Source organism: Sciurus vulgaris (genome assembly GCF_902686455.1).
Source record: "Sciurus vulgaris genome assembly, chromosome: 2".
NCBI classification, from domain to species: Eukaryota; Metazoa; Chordata; class Mammalia; order Rodentia; family Sciuridae; genus Sciurus; species Sciurus vulgaris.
In genome coordinates, this window is record NC_136462.1 from 120,272,396 (window position 1) to 120,281,522 (window position 9,127).

The window sequence follows — 9,127 nt, forward strand, 5'->3', positions numbered from 1 at the left end:
CTGCCCATTAGAAACCCACACACAAGCAAGGGTGTTGGAGGGATTACATAAGAGGGCGACTTCCTGAAGGCAGGGCTCAGAAGCTGCCTATTGCATTTGTTTGGCTATGTTGGGGGGAAAAAAGGTCTAGAGTTCATTTTAAGAAATCTTAAAGGGTCTGGGGTGGTAGAGCACTTGCTAGCACGTGAGTTTGATTCTCAGCACCACATATAAATAAATTAATTAATTAAATGAAGGTCCATTGATAACAACGACAACAAAAGACTCTTAAAGATTACATAGGTAACAACAGCAAAGAACAATTTCTAAAAAGAAATTATTAATTCTAATTCAAGAGTCAATCATTGGAACTGTGGATGTAGCTCAGTGGTAGAGCACTTAACTAGCAGGTGTATGGTCCTGAGGTCATTCCCCACCATCACAAAACAACAACAAAAGAAAGCCACAATTATTAAAGCAGGGTAATCAATGCTAGTGTAAGAATGATCAGAATAGCAAGCCCAGTCAAACATACAAAAATATTTGATTATGATAAATGGCCTTTCAGATCATTGAGAAATGATAAATTTATTTATGATTCATGTTGAGATCATTGCTTAATTTGTTTTAAAGTTATGTTCCTCCTGCACCACAGATGAAGATAAAACAAAGAATTAAGTATTTAAAAAAAAAAGAAATGAAATCATAAAATCATAGAAGACAGTTTAACTGAAAATACACATTCTTAGCAAAAGCAAAGGTTATACAACAAAGAAGTCTGAGGTCCTGAAGGAAAGATTAATAATGTGATAGCTTAAAAATCATGCGCTTTGGCACATCAAGAAAGCATCAAAAAGACTGATGCAAAGACAGATTACTTGCATAATGTGTGATAAAGAGTGATACATGAAAAACTGCTAAATATACTACATCTTACAAATCAATACTAAAATGATGAATAGTAACGACAGAAAATATTCAAGGAATATGAACAGGAAATTCATTATTCATCTATTTGTTCAACAAATATTTGTTGAGTACCTCTTATGTGCCAGACAGAAGGTTCTAGGTTCTTGTGACATAGCTGTAAATAAGACAAAGGTCCCTGCCTTCAGGGAGCTCACATTCTAAAGGAGAAAGACAATAGACAAGTAAAATATGAGGTCTTTTAGAAGGTGATACACACCATTTATTTAAAAAAAATAAAATCAGGAGTAGGTGGGCAGCTCATGGGTGGAAAGGTGAGTGAAATCTGGAACAGCAATTGAGGGTGTGGACCAGGCAGCCCTGGTGTTCTGGTAGGGCCTGAGGAAAGGCTGGTTGGTTGGAACAGCCAGAACAAGGGACCAAATGTAAGGACTCTGTAGGCCATGAGGAGGACTTCCTCTTCTATTCCAAGTGAGATGGGGCACCACTGCAGGGCTTTAAGCCCAAGAGAGAAATTTTGACTTATGTTTCAAAGAATCATTCTCTCTTGAGAATAGGTCGAAAGGCACAAAGGTAGAAGCAAGAAGGCCAATGGGGAGGTCAACAAACACAGGATGTGAGTTTCACTCTCACAGGTAACCAAGAAAAGGCAACTAAAAATGCATATTGTGGGTTCCACATCCAAAAATTCAACCAACTGCAGGTCAAAAATTTTTTAAAAGTTGCATCAGTACTGAATATGTACAGACATTTTTTACTTGTCATCGTTCCCTAAACAATGCGGAATAACCACTATTTACATAGCATTTGCATTGTATAGGTATGATAAATAATCTGGAGATGATTTAAAGAACACTGGAGGAGGCCAGGTGCCATGGTGCATGCCTATAATCCCAGCAGCTCAGGAGGCTGAGGCAGGAGGATCGGGAGTTCAAAGCCAGCCTCAGTAACTTAGTGAGGCCCTAAGTAACTCAGTGAGATCCTGTCTCTAAATTGAAAAAATAAATAAAAGAACACAGGAGGATGATGCAACTAGTACACTAGTTTATATAAGGAACTTATAAATCTGCAGATGATGGGGTAGGGGGACTAATCCCCTGTGGACACAAGGGCTAACTATTTGCTTTATGTTTAACCTAGCAACTATTTTTTTTCTTCCACATTTTTATTGGTGCATTATAGTTGTACATAATGATGGGATTTGTTGTTACATATTCGTATATTTGACACAATATAATGATATAGTATGGCCAATACCATTCCCCAGCACTTCCCTCTTTCCTCCATACCTCCCACCCCACCTCCTCTACTGATGTCCATTTGATAATCATGCCATCTGCCCCATCTTTCTTTTCCTTTTTCCTCTCTAGTTTCCATACATGAAAAAACACACCCACTTGACCTTCTGGGTTTGACTTATCTCACTTAACATAAACAGTCTCTAGTTCCATCCATTTTTCTGAAACGACATAATTTCATTTTTATTTATGACTGAATAAAACTCCATTGTGCATATAAGACCACATTTTCTTTATCCATTCATCTGTTCATGGACACCTGGTCTGGTTCCATAGTTTGGCTATTGTGTTAATGTTATTTAAAAAAAAAAAAAAACAGTGCCCTATACCGATAAAAATGACAGCACTCGGGGCAGGGAATGGGGATCCCCTTTCTGGGGGCAACTGGTTGTTTTGTGCCAAAGCCTTAAGAACATTAAAAACCTCTCACCAGAAGTCCAACTTCCCACAAATTAATCTACTGGACTAGCAATGGCTAGTGCTTACTGAGTGCTTAGATGCACCAGGCTCTGTACTAAGTGCACACCACATGCCACCTCATTTAAATCCTTATCATTCCCATTTTACAGAAAGAAAAAAGGCACAAGTCACATTGCTTACAAATGAGGAGGGCTAGAACCAGGCCTAGGCCCCAGGGCGCTGTTACCTAGCAGAGGTAGACACCAAGACTTCTAGTGCTGCTGTCCATGAGCAGCTGCTGCTTCTGCACGGTTGGGGTCCCCACACAGTGACACCATCACTTCTCCGATCCGATCTGAGGGTGATGTTCAAGAGTGCTCATTACAGCATCACCTGTGAGAGCTAAGACAGTACAAAGAAATCAGCACAATGGCTGTTCATTCAAGTATGACTTTTTCCAGACAATCAGTCATTTAAAATCTTGTCTCAGAAAGCTACTTTTGGATGTAGCCAGGTGCTGTGACAGGGAGTATCGCCTTAGAAGTTGCCAGCTGCTGTGATTGTTCTATTTCTCGATATAGACAGCGATTCCAGCAGTGTGTTCCCTTTGGGTTCATTCATCAAGCTGTACACTGAGGAGCTGTATATGTCTATATGTCATATGAACATTCTTTAAAATTTCCTTCAAATAAGTTGTCAGGTGCTTCTTCTCCTAGGGGAACATAAGTCTGTGAAGCAGGTCTACTGGGGTCAGGGAGCTGGTCCTGGGGATCTTTCTCAGTTTACTTACACTGATGGTCATCAATTGTTCTAACGGGAGTTTGCTACCAAACTTTCCTTGTCAGAGAAAGCCAGGTTCTTCTAATACTTCAGGAAGTATTGCACAGGAAATGCACAGGAAATGGCTGGCCACCTGGGCAGACAGAAATTAAGGTACCTGCCACCTCCCCACATCCATCTCAACCAGTAGGATGGGCTGAGTCAGAGCTGCTTACAGACTTCAGCTCTCAGAGCAGAACTGGAGATCTGTAGTTTCAAGACCCAGGTTCAGTTCTGGAAAAGATGAGGTACTGACAGGGGAGGGGCTGAGGCCCCACCTGCACCAGCCCTTCAGCTCCCAGCACAGGGCAGCCAGGGGGGAATCAAATGTTTGACCTCCTCTTTGAGAAGGTCAGAGCCCCTGTGATCGAGGTGAATTGGCACTTACCCTGACACCTGAAATGTTCCTCAGTGATCATTACAAGGGCCATAATAGGACATACGCCATTGTTTTTTAAATGAATATAAGGAAAAGAGCCATTAAAGAATTGTTTTTTTTTAATTCTGTATTCTCAATTTCCTAGAATGAAAATATTTCTTTTGTAATATGAAATAAAATGTTATACAAAAAAAACAGAAGGGAGAGATTGCTAATATCTCTTTCTCACATTGCTTCCTTCCTTTCCCAGACCCCAGCTGGGCAAAGCTAGTCTTCACTGAGGATTTCTGGAGATAGGTACGGGTGGGAGTCATATACGCTAAATCACAGGAAATACCACAAGTAAGAAGTTTTACTTTATCCAATCCTGTAGCACACAGTAGGAGCTTAACCCATACCCATGACCTCATCTCAACTCACCCAACAACTGCCTTCAAAGAAACCCTTTGAGTAGACTCCCCAGCTAACTTGTGTCCTGGAGGGTGCAGCCCAAGCACGTGGGCAGGCCAGCTGTCAGCAGAGTCCTTGCTTCTCCCAACACCCACCCCACCCTCACCCAAGACCACCCGCCCTTCTTCAGCTCCACTGCCGCCCTCCACCAGGGGGAAAGAAGCAAACTCCAGATGTCCTGCAGCAAGCAGAAAATGTCACCTCACGAAAGTAGAACAATGGTAGGGTCACCAGTGGACAGAGGTGATGGACGGATGAATGGACAGACAGACATTGAGACTGAGGATGCAATACCTCTCAAAGGTCAGTCAGAGGTCAGTGAAATGTCTGGCTTCACTCCACACAGGCGGTCACTTGTGTCACCCTGGGAGCTCTTGGGAACCTGACAGGTCTGATGACTCTAACTCCCATGGCCAGTACAAGGCCTGGCACTCAGCAGGAACCCAGGAATGTGCTGTCTGAGAGCATGAATAGACTAATGAGGGAATAATTGGGGGAAATATCAGCACCTGGAGACAGTGAGTGAGTGAGAGGGATGGGAAAGAACAGAAACGTGTGGAGACAGATGGAGACAGCAAGACACGGAAAGGGAGACGGAGACAACGAATGAATGAGAGGACGGGGGAGAGTACTAAACAATGTTTTCAAAACCAGAGAGCTCCAAATGAAAGTTAGAGAAGCAAAAACTAAAGTGGGACGGGGCAGAAAAGGCTTCCCTTAGCCTTGCCAAGGTTTTATCACTCAGAAACAGTGGGCTCCTTGCCTTCGTTTTCCTGCTAGCTCTGTGGGCATTTGTGGGGCTGTATCCTAAAGGCCTGGCACCCTGCTTGATTTTGCCAGCTCTCTCCCTGGCTCTGGGGATGCTATTGCTTCCTTCCCCTAATTGCTTGCTGGCCAAGATCCATCCTCAGCAGGCCCCAGCCAACAACCATGCAAAATCCCTCCACCACCCAAGGCAGATCCCTTTCCTCACTGGCTCCTCTTCCTGCAATAATGACCCACTCCTGCCTCTAATCACCTGGGCCCTGAGTCCGGAAGGAGATGGGAATGTCACCATTCAGCAAACCCCAGAGTCCAGGGAGAAGGTCAGAGGGGAAAAGTTCTGAAGGTGCTGAGAGGGCCTCCTGCCTTCATGGAATCTGTCCTCCATGCCCCAGCTGTTATCTCAACTCTGGTTTTTCCAACGTCCCCAGAACCCTAAGGTAGGGGTCCAGGAGGGCCAGGGAGGGGGTAGTGGCCAGGCCCCCAAATTCCCCTGGGTCCTAGAGAAGGTAGATTCCTCTACCCCCATCATCTGCCCCTCAAAAATACTCTGACCTCACCTCCCCCACTTCCTGCCTTCTCCAGGAGCTCCAATCCCAAAGAGAGACACTTCCAAACCAAAATGCCCCAGCCCCTTCCTCGGGCCCCCTCCACCACTGCCTTGGCTCTAGGGACCAAAGTTCCCCCTGCCTCCCCCACCATTGCGCCAGATGTGGCTGCGGGGGAGGGGTGGGCCCAGGGCCCAGCTGGCAGTGGTCACTCGGTGGTCCTCTCCCTGTGGAGTCAGCGCTTTCTGTGCCAGCTCGCCCTGCCTCCTCGCTCAGCACTTCCTCCAGCCCACTTTCCAGAGGCAGCAGCTGGGACCGCACAGTCGGCTGCTGGGACTGGGACTTCATTCCCAATTCAGCACAAATTCCATCAGCAGCCTCCCTGAGTTGCCCATTCAGGTGCCCATGCCTGCCCTCAGAAGTTTGTGACCATGGGGAACCCCACCAGGTGCAGTCTGGGAGTCAGAGGGCAGAAGTGACCCAGTGCCTGCCCTCACCCCTTCCCTTCAACCACAGAAAATTTTGACCCACACAGTCTACCTCCTGGTCCTTTTGTACAAAGCAGAGGGTCATCCATAGCTCTGATCCCTCTCTGTTCCCACAACCCTCTGCTGATGAGGCCCATGCTTCCTTGCTGTCTCATGGATTTATTCAAAACCATCTCAGGGTCACAGGACACTATCTGCTCCATGCCAGCAACACAGGCACAAAGTAGGTGCTTTAAAAAGGGTGCACTATCAAACTCAACTTTACATAACCAGCCCTCCAAGATCCTTGGAAACTGGTTTCTAGTGCCAGGATCTGGCAGAAAGCCTTAACCATATATCTAGGTCTTTAAAATGTGGGTGTGAATCCTAGCCTATAGGGACAGGGCTGAGAGAAAAGCTGCCCTCCCAAAGACAGCTGTCCCAGCCCAGCCCAGCGAGTCCAAGCCCTCATTTGACCCTGGTCTCTTTTAGACCCCCACACTGCAGGTTTCAACCTAAGGGTGTCAAGATACCTCCAGCTACAGAGGCAAGTTCTGCCCTACATGTGGAGAGGTAGAGGCAGGCAGGCAGGTGCTCCTGGGCTCCCAGAGTTGCTGGCCCTGGCCCAGCTGGGCCTGTCAGCCATTTGCAGGCCTAGACTGAAAACAGAAGGAGGCTGGACTCTTGGAGAAGGGAGGAGGGAAGAGGATGACCCTGCCCTGCACAAGCTTCACCCTGGGCAAAGGAGAATGAAGACCCATAAAAACAAGAAAGGCACAGAGGAAATGGCATGGGGGATCATGCTCCAGAAATAACCCCTCCCTTGTCTCACAAGTCAAGGGGAAAAGAAGAAAATAGTGGCCACATGATCTGGCAGTGTGCTGGGTACTTCTCATAATCCTCTCATTCTAGCCTTCCATGTCTGTCCCAAGAAAGGTATTATTTCCCCCAGGGTCAGAAGCAAGACTGAAGCTCTGAGAGCTTAACAGCTTCCCTGGGGAGTGGTCTGGTCAGGCCAGGCCCATTGCTCAAGCCATCCTGTGGACCCCAGTTCTCCTGCCTCAGCAGGGACGGCTGGCAGGGCCACAGTACTGGCCCAAGCTCTGTTCAGAGCAGAGTTTATTCAAACAGAGCCTAACAGGAAACTTGGCTCTTCTGACTCACTCTGATTCGACCTTATTAAGAAAAAAGAAAGAGGAGCTGGAGCCAGCTCCGGGTAGGGTTTCACGCCAAGAGTTGGCTCCCAGAGCAGAGACGGCTGAGTGGAATGGCCTGTGCCCTGATCTCCCCACACCAAAGCCCTGAGGAAGGCCCAGCCCCCATCTAGCTCACGGAGAGGGGTCCTGCCTTCTCCACTTTCTGCCAACAGGCTTCCCTACCTGGCAACCATTTTCTATTCTCCTTCAATTCCTCTTCTCTTCCCCTCCATGCCTGGGGGTACCCTGAGGCCTGTTTCCATTCCTCCTCCTCTTCTCTGCTGCCCATCTGGCTGGCGGGAGGGCCCTACAGGACCCCAGGGATTCCAGGCAGCGGAGGCCAACACTGCAGGGGGCAGGCATGAGGGAGGGAAGACTTAACCCTCCAGGTCCCGGCCCTCAGTGAGCCCAGGCCTCAGCATCTTGTTTCGAGTACTAGCTCCTTTCAGGAATCCGGTCTGGAGTCTGAGACCAAACCACATGCTGGGGAGCTAAGCGTTTGTGATCTCATGCCAGGAATGGTGTTAGAAGCTCCCCATCATCCTGGCTGGATTATGGGCATTTAATGTCCCAATTCATCTGAATCAAGCCTAAGTCCTGAAGAACAGAGCAATGGGCAAAAAATAAATTAATTAAATAAATAATAACGACAATACAAAACTGCCTGGCAAGGATGGAGGGGAGGGGTCCTTGTCCCAGAGGAGCGTCCACTCTGTCTCCTCCCAAGGTGAATTCCAGGAGTTTCCAAAATAGAGGGAGAATCTGCAGGGTCTTCCCACCTTGTTTATAAGCATAAGGGGGCAATTTCTTCTCTCCAGTTCCCAGGAACAAGGCTAGAGAGGGCAACCCAGGTGGAGCCTGAGAGCAGCATTCAAAGTGTGATTTCTTGGACACCAAAGAAAGAAGTTCAAACTTCTGGGACCCCTCCGCTCACAATCCCCAGTGGTAACAAAGAATCTACAAGAATCTACCAAAGCGTGTGTGTGTGTGTGTGTGTGTGTGTGTGTGTGTGTGTGTGTGTGTAAGGAATAGGATTTATTCAAGTGTAAAGTATAGAAACAGAACTCTTGCACAGGCAAAAGGGGACTCCCAGGGGGACTGCCCTCCCAAAGCACTTTTAGACACCATGTAGGCTAATCCTCCATAGAAGCAGCAACTAGATCAGAGAAGGGACTTACCCAAGATCTCAGCCACAGTCCTCCTGAATCCCCCTTCTTGTTGTTCAATACTTACAGGCTTCTCTGCCTCACCAAGACCCCATCCTATAGCAGAGACACCTGCTGGGTTTCGTTTTCCTTCTATATACATTCAGGTTATTCCTGGGCTATACAAAATCAAAAGACACAAGACAGAAACCACTCAGGGTGTGCAAGAGTTAGTCTCTCCCATGAGTTCACAAGTACTATTGAGAACAGGCTCACACACCACACTACAGACTGGAAAAATATGGCTGGAATGTGTGCCAAGAGAGAAAAGTTGAAGTTCCATCACCTTTATACTCAGGCCCAAGAGAAGAGGTGCCCCTGGGGTCCAGAATTAGAGGGTGGGCCCTGTTCAGCATCTCCCCAAGGAGGTTCATCAACAAGAAGGATGTCTCCTAATACTGGCTTTGGAGAACAAGGGTAAAAGGCAGACAGGAGTTCTGGAGAGAGGCAAAACCAGTAAGTAAGGTAGAGAACATGGATGCCATGCCCAAAGCAGAGTGGTGCTGACACACAGTCCTTTCCTGCGTGCCAGAGACCCACTTACCAGGCCTGAGTCCCCAGAGGGCACCCCCGCCCCGACCCTCACTCCCTGCCTCACTCCCTTCCTCAGAGGCAGGTCTGTGGTTTGGATGGGAGCTCAGGGGACCACGGGAGTACTGCAGCTGTGGGACAGGCCACATAGCTAAAACCCGGCGGGC

At 47.4% G+C, this 9,127-nt stretch overlaps 1 long non-coding RNA gene across 5 annotated transcripts in view; it reads right to left on the bottom strand.

Annotated features, from left to right (window-relative positions):
- The window catches only part of LOC306655097, a 28,702-nt gene that overhangs the window by 10,586 nt on the left and 8,989 nt on the right, over positions 1 to 9,127 (bottom strand). For 3 of the 5 annotated variants that reach the window (XR_013762198.1, XR_013762199.1, XR_013762200.1), the window contains exons 1-2: positions 8,403 to 9,058; positions 2,851 to 3,005 (exon numbers count right to left, since the gene is read on the bottom strand). This is a non-coding gene — a long non-coding RNA (uncharacterized lncRNA). Of the gene's footprint in view, positions 1 to 2,850; positions 3,006 to 8,402; positions 9,059 to 9,127 lie in introns of those variants that run through there. The other 2 variants (XR_013762197.1, XR_013762196.1) reach the window with 2 other exon arrangements.